Here is a 6,562-nt window from a genome sequence, read left to right as displayed (position 1 = left end):
TTAATTATATATGCTTAGTCCTCTGGTGGAACCTTAATTCCGCGGTCTGAAATAAGTCACTAATATTGTCACACACAATATAGCTTCAAAGTTCTGACACTATCGGAACTACACCAAGTTCTCCAAGAACTCCTCGACTTAACATCCTTAGTCATTGTCAAAACAATGACATACTCTGCCTTCGTTTGTAGAATCCGTCACAATATTTAGAACTCATCTAAATCTAGCATAGACTTCTTCTAGCTCATTGTGCTACCTTTTAAACAACACTTAGCCTAATTTAGATTGAAATTTTATTTTTATATGAGACCAAACTTATATCGGTGCAACACCTTACAGCGATTTGTTTGTCATTACCCCATACAAAACTATATATATATCCTTGGTTCTTCTAAAGCACCCAGGGATATTCTTACTGTCGTCCAATGATCATTGCATGAATCATTCTGGTATATGCTCATAACACTTTAGAGCACAGGACATCTGACTTTGTAAATATTATTCGTGGTCTAAAATCACTCATGTGATTTTCCTCGTCGAATGTCAAATACACTCAAGTCTTGCTAAACCTTCATATGAAAAGAACACCTTCTTAATATGTTTATATTGAACTACTTCAATATTCATTCTATGTACTTTGACTTAAACTTATTATGTGTTTCAATCTATCTTCATAGATCTTGACACTAAATATATTTCAGTCCATATCTTTTCATTGAAGTTAATTCTCAACGAAACCTTTTAATCACATCAAGTATTACATCATTTATAATCAATGATATGTGATACGTCTCCAACGTATCGATAATTTCTTGTGTTCCATGCCACATTATTGATGTTATCTACATGTTTTATGCACACTTTATGTCATATTCGTGCATTTTCTGGAACTAACCTATTAACAAGATGCCGAAGTGCCGCTTCTGTTTTCTGCTGTTTTTGGTTTCGAAATCCTAGTAAAGAAATATTCTCGGAATTGGACGAAATAAAAGCCCGAGAGGCCTATTTTCTCACGAAGCTTCCGGAAGACCGAAGACGAGACGAAGAGGGGCCACGGGGTGGCCAAACCCTAGGGCGGCGCGGCCCCTTGGCCGCGCGGCCCCGTGGTGTGGGCCCCCGTGCCGCCTCTCGACTTGCCCTTCCGCCTACAAATAGCCTCCGTGACGAAACCCCCGCACCGAGAGCCACGATACGGAAAACATTGCGAGACGCCGTCGCCGCCGATCCCATCTCGGGGGATCCCGGAGATCGCCTCCCGGCACCCTGCCGGGAGAGGGGAATCATCTCCCGGAGGACTCTACACCGCCATGGTCGCCTCCGGAGTGATGAGTGAGTAGTCTACCCCCGGACTATGGGTCCATAGCAGTAGCTAGATGGTTGTCTTCTCCCCATTGTGCTATCATTGTCGGATCTTGTGAGCTGCCTATCATGATCAAGATCATCTATATGTAATTCTATATGTTGCGTTTGTTGGGATCCGATGAATAGAGAATACTTGTTATGTTGATTATCAAAGTTATGCTTATGTGTTGTTTATGATCTTGCATGCTCTCCGTTTCTAGTAGAGGCTCGGCCAAGTTTTTACTTTTAACTCCAAGAGGGAGTACTTATGCTCGATAGTGGGTTCATGCCCGCATTGACACCAGGACGATGACGAGAAAGTTCTAAGGTTGTGTTGTGCTGTTGCCACTAGGGATAAAACATTGATGCTATGTCTAAGGATGTAGTTGTTGATTACATTACGCACCATACTTAATGCAATTGTTTGTTGCTTGCAACTTAATACTGGAGGGGGTTCGGATGATAACCTGAAGGTGGACTTTTTAGGCATAGATGCGGTTGGATGGCGGTCTATGTACTTTGTCGTAATGCCCAATTAAATCTCACTATACTCATCATGATATGTATGTGCATTGTCATGCTCTCTTTATTTGTCAATTGCCCAACCGTAATTTGTTCACCCAACATGTTGTTCGTCTTATGGGAGAGACACCTCTAGTGAACTGTGGACCCCGGTCCAATTCTCTTTATCGAAATACAATCTCATCGCAATACTTGTTCTACTCGTTTTCTGCAAACAATCATCTTCCACACAATACGGTTAATCCTTTGTTACGAGCAAGCCGGTGAGATTGACAACCTCACTGTTTCGTTGGGGCAAAGTAGTTTGGTTGTGTTGTGCGAGTTCCACGTTGGCGCCGGAATCCCCGGTGTTGCGCCGCACTACATCCCGCCGCCATCAACCTTCAACGTGCTTCTTGGCTCCTCCCGGTTCGATAAACCTTGGTTTCTTTCTCGAGGGAAAACTTGCTGCTGTGCGCATCATACCTTCCTCTTGGGGTTGCCCAACGAACGTGTGAAATACACGCCATCAAGCTCTTTTTCTCGGCGCCGTTGCCGGGGAGATCAAGACACGCTGCAAGGGGAGTCTCCACTTCTCAATCTCTTTACTTTGTTTTTGTCTTGCTTTATTTTATTTACTACTTTGTTTGCTGCAATAAATCAAAATACAAAAAAATTAGTTGCTAGTTTTACTTTATTTGCTATCTTGTTTGCTATATCGAAAACACAAAAAAAAAAAAAAAATTAGTTTACTTGCATTTACTTTATCTAGTTTGCTTTATTTACTGTTGCTAAAATGGCCAACGCTGAAAATACTAAGTTGTGTGACTTCACAACCACAAATAATAATGATTTCTTATGCACACCTATTGCTCCACCTCGCTACTACAGCAGAATTCTTTGAAATTAAACCTCGCTTTCTTGAATCTTGTTATGAATAATCAATTTTCACGGTGTTAGTTCCGATGATGCTGCTGCCCATCTTAATAATTTTGTTGAACTATGCGAAATGCAAAAATATAAAGATGTAGATGGTGATATTATTAAACTAAAATTGTTCCCTTTCTCATTAAGAGGAAGAGCTAAAGATTGGTTGCTATCTCTCGCCTAAGAATAGTATTGATTCATGGACTAAATGCAAGGATGCTTTTATTGGTAGATATTATCCCCCTGCTAAAATTATATCTTTGAGGAGTAGCATAATGAATTTTAAACAATTAGATACTGAACATGTTGCTCAAGCTTGGGAAAGAATGAAATCTCTCGGTTAAAAATTGCCCAACCCATGGGTCGACTACTTGGATGATCATCCAAACCTTCTATGCAGGACTAAATTTTTCTTCACGGAATTTATTGGATTCAGCTGCTGGAGGTACCTTTATGTCCATCACTCTTGGTGAAGCAACAAAGCTTCTTGATAATATGATGATCAACTACTCCGAATGGCACACGGAAAGAGCTCCACAAGGTAAGAAGGTAAATTCCGTCGAAGAAACCTCTTCCTTGAGTGATAAGATTGATGTTATTATGTCTATGCTTGTGAATGATAGGACTAATATTGATCCTAATAATGTTCCGTTAGCTTCATTGGTTGCACAAGAAGAACATGTTGATGTAAACTTCATTAAAAATAATAATTTCAACAACAATGCTTACCGGAACAATTCTAGTAACAACTATAGGCCATATCCTTATAATAATGGCAACGGCTATGGTAATTCTTATGGAAATTCTTACAACAATAATAGGAACTCACCCCCTGGATTTGAAGCCATGCTTAAAGAATTTATTGGTACACAAACTGCTTTTAACAAATCTGTTGAAGAAAAGCTTGGGAAAATTGATATACTTGCTTCTAAAGTCGATAGTCTTGCTTGCTGATGTTGATCTTTTGAAATCAAAAGTTTTGCCTAATGAGAATCATCATAATAAGATTGCTACTACAGCAAATGCCATTCAAGTTAGAATTAATGAGAATATAAGATTAATGGCTGAACTGCGTGCTAGGTGGGATAGAGAAGAAAATGAAAAACTAGCTAAAGAGAAGAATATAGCTAAAGTTTGGACTATTACCACCACTAGTAATGCTAAAGCTACACATGTTGCTGCACCTCCTACTCATACTAATAAAAGAATTGGTGTTAGCAATGTTTCCACTTCTAATGCAAAGCACGAAAAACTGCCTGAAACTGCTAAAACTGCTGAAATTGCCTGTGATAAAGCTGCTGAAATTTTTTCCAACATTGGGGATGATGATCCCATTGCTTTAGATTATAATGGTTTGAATTTTGATGATTGCCACATCTCTGAAGTTATAAAGTTCTTGCAAAAACTTGCTAAAAGTCCTAATGCTAGTGCTATAAATTTGGCTTTCACGCATCATATTACAAATGCTCTCATAAAAGCTAGAGAAGAGAAACTAGAGCGCGAAGCCTCTATTCCTAAAAAGCTAGAAGATGGTTGGGAGCCCATCATTAAGATGAAGGTTAAAGATTTTGATTGTAATGCTTTATGTGATCTTGGTGCAAGTATTTCTGTTATGCCAAAGAAAATTTATAATATGCTTGACTTGCCACCGCCGAAAAATTGTTATTTGGATGTTAATCTTGCTGATCATTCTACAAAGAAACCTTTGGGTAAAGTTGATAATGTTCGCATTACCGTTAACAATAATCTTGTTCCCGTTGATTTTGTTGTCTTGGATATTGAATGCAATGCATCTTGTCCAATTATATTGGGAAGACCTTTTCTTCGAACCGTTGGTGCTACTATTGATATGAGGGAAGGTAATATAAAATATCAATTTCCTCTCAAGAAAGGTATGGAACACTTCCCTAGAAAGAGAATGAAGGTACCTTATGATTCTATTATTAGAACAAATTATGATGTTGATGCTTCATCTCTCGATGTTACTTGATACACACTTTCTGCGCCTAGCTGAAAGGCGTTAAAGAAAAGCGCTTATGGGAGACAACCCATGTTTTTACCTACAGTACTTTATTTCTATTTTGTGTCTTGGAAGTTGTTTACTACTGTAGCAACCTCTCCTTATCTTAGTTTTGTGTTTTGTTGTGCCAAGTTAAGCCGTTGATAGAAAAGTAAGTACTAGATTTGGATTACTGCGCAGTTCCAGATTTCTTTGCTGTCACGAATCTGAGCCCACTGCCCTGCAGGAAGCTCAGAAAATTATGCCAATTTACGTGCATGATCCTCAGATATGTACGCAACTTTCATTCAATTTGAGCATTTTCATTTGAGCAAGTCTGGTGCCATTTTAAAATTCGTCAATACGAACTGTTCTGTTTTGACAGATTCTGCCTTTTATTTCGCATTGCCTCTTTCGCTATGTTGGATGAATTTCTTTGATCCACTAATGTCCAGTAGCATTATGCAATGTCCAGAAGTGTTAAGAATGATTGTGTCACCTCTGAATATGTCAATTTATATTGTGCACTAACCCTCTAATGAGTTGTTTCGAGTTTGGTGTGGAGGAAGTTTTCAAGGATCAAGAGAGGAGTATGATGCAACATGATCAAGGAGAGTGAAAGCTCTAAGCTTGGGGATGCACCCGGTGGTTCACCCCTGCATATATCAAGAAGACTCAAGCGTCTAAGCTTGGGGATGCCCAAGGCATCCCCTTCTTCATCAACAAATTATCAGGTTCCTCCCCGAAACTACATTTTTATTCGGCCACATCTTATGTGCTTTTTCTTGGAGCGTCGGTTTGTTTTTATTTTTGTTTTGTTTGAATAAAATGGATCCTAGCATTCACTTTATGGGAGAGATACACGCTCCGCTGTAGCATATGGACAAGTATGTCCTTGGTTTCTACTCATAGTATTCATGGCGAAGTTTCTCCTTCGTTAAATTGTTATATGGTTGGAATTGGAAAATGATACATGTAGTAATTACTATAAATGTCTTGGGTAATGTGATACTTGGCAATTGTTGTGCTCATGTTTAAGCTCTTGCATCATATGCTTTGCACCCATTAATGAAGAAATACATAGAGCATGCTAAAATTTGGTTTGCATATTTGGTTTCTCTAAGGTCTAGATAATTTCTAGTATTGAGTTTGAACAACAAGGAAGACGGTGTAGAGTCTTATAATGTTTTCAATATGTCTTTTATGTGAGTTTTGCTGCACCGGTTCATCCTTGTGTTTGTTTCTAATAAGCCTTGCTAGCCTAAACCTTGTATCGAGAGGGAATACTTCTCATGCATCCAAAATACTTGAGCCAACCACTATGCCATTTGTGTCCACCATACCTACCTACTACATGGTATTTTCCAGCCATTCCAAAGTAAATTGCTTGAGTGCTACCTTTAAAATTCCATTATTCACCTTTGCAATATATAGCTCATGGGACAAATAGCTTAAAAACTATTGTGGTATTGAATATGTAATTATGCACTTTATCTCTTATTAAGTTGCTTGTTGTGCGATAACCATGTTTACTGGGGAACGCCATCAACTCATTGTTGAATTTCATGTGAGTTGCTATGCATGTTCGTCTTGTCGGAAGTAAGGGCGATCTACACTGAGTTGAATGGTTTGAGCATGCATATTGTGAGAGAAGAACATTGGGCCGCTAACTAAAGCCATGTTCCATGGTGGAAGTTTCAGTTTTGGACAAACATCCTCAAATCTCTAATGAGAAAAGAATTAATTGTTGTTGAATGCTTAAAGCATTAAAAGAGGAGTCCATTATCTCGTTGT

This window comes from Lolium rigidum, chromosome 1 (genome assembly GCF_022539505.1).
Source record: "Lolium rigidum isolate FL_2022 chromosome 1, APGP_CSIRO_Lrig_0.1, whole genome shotgun sequence".
NCBI lineage: Eukaryota > Viridiplantae > Streptophyta > Magnoliopsida > Poales > Poaceae > Lolium > Lolium rigidum.
Note: the sequence above shows the minus strand (reverse complement) of the source record.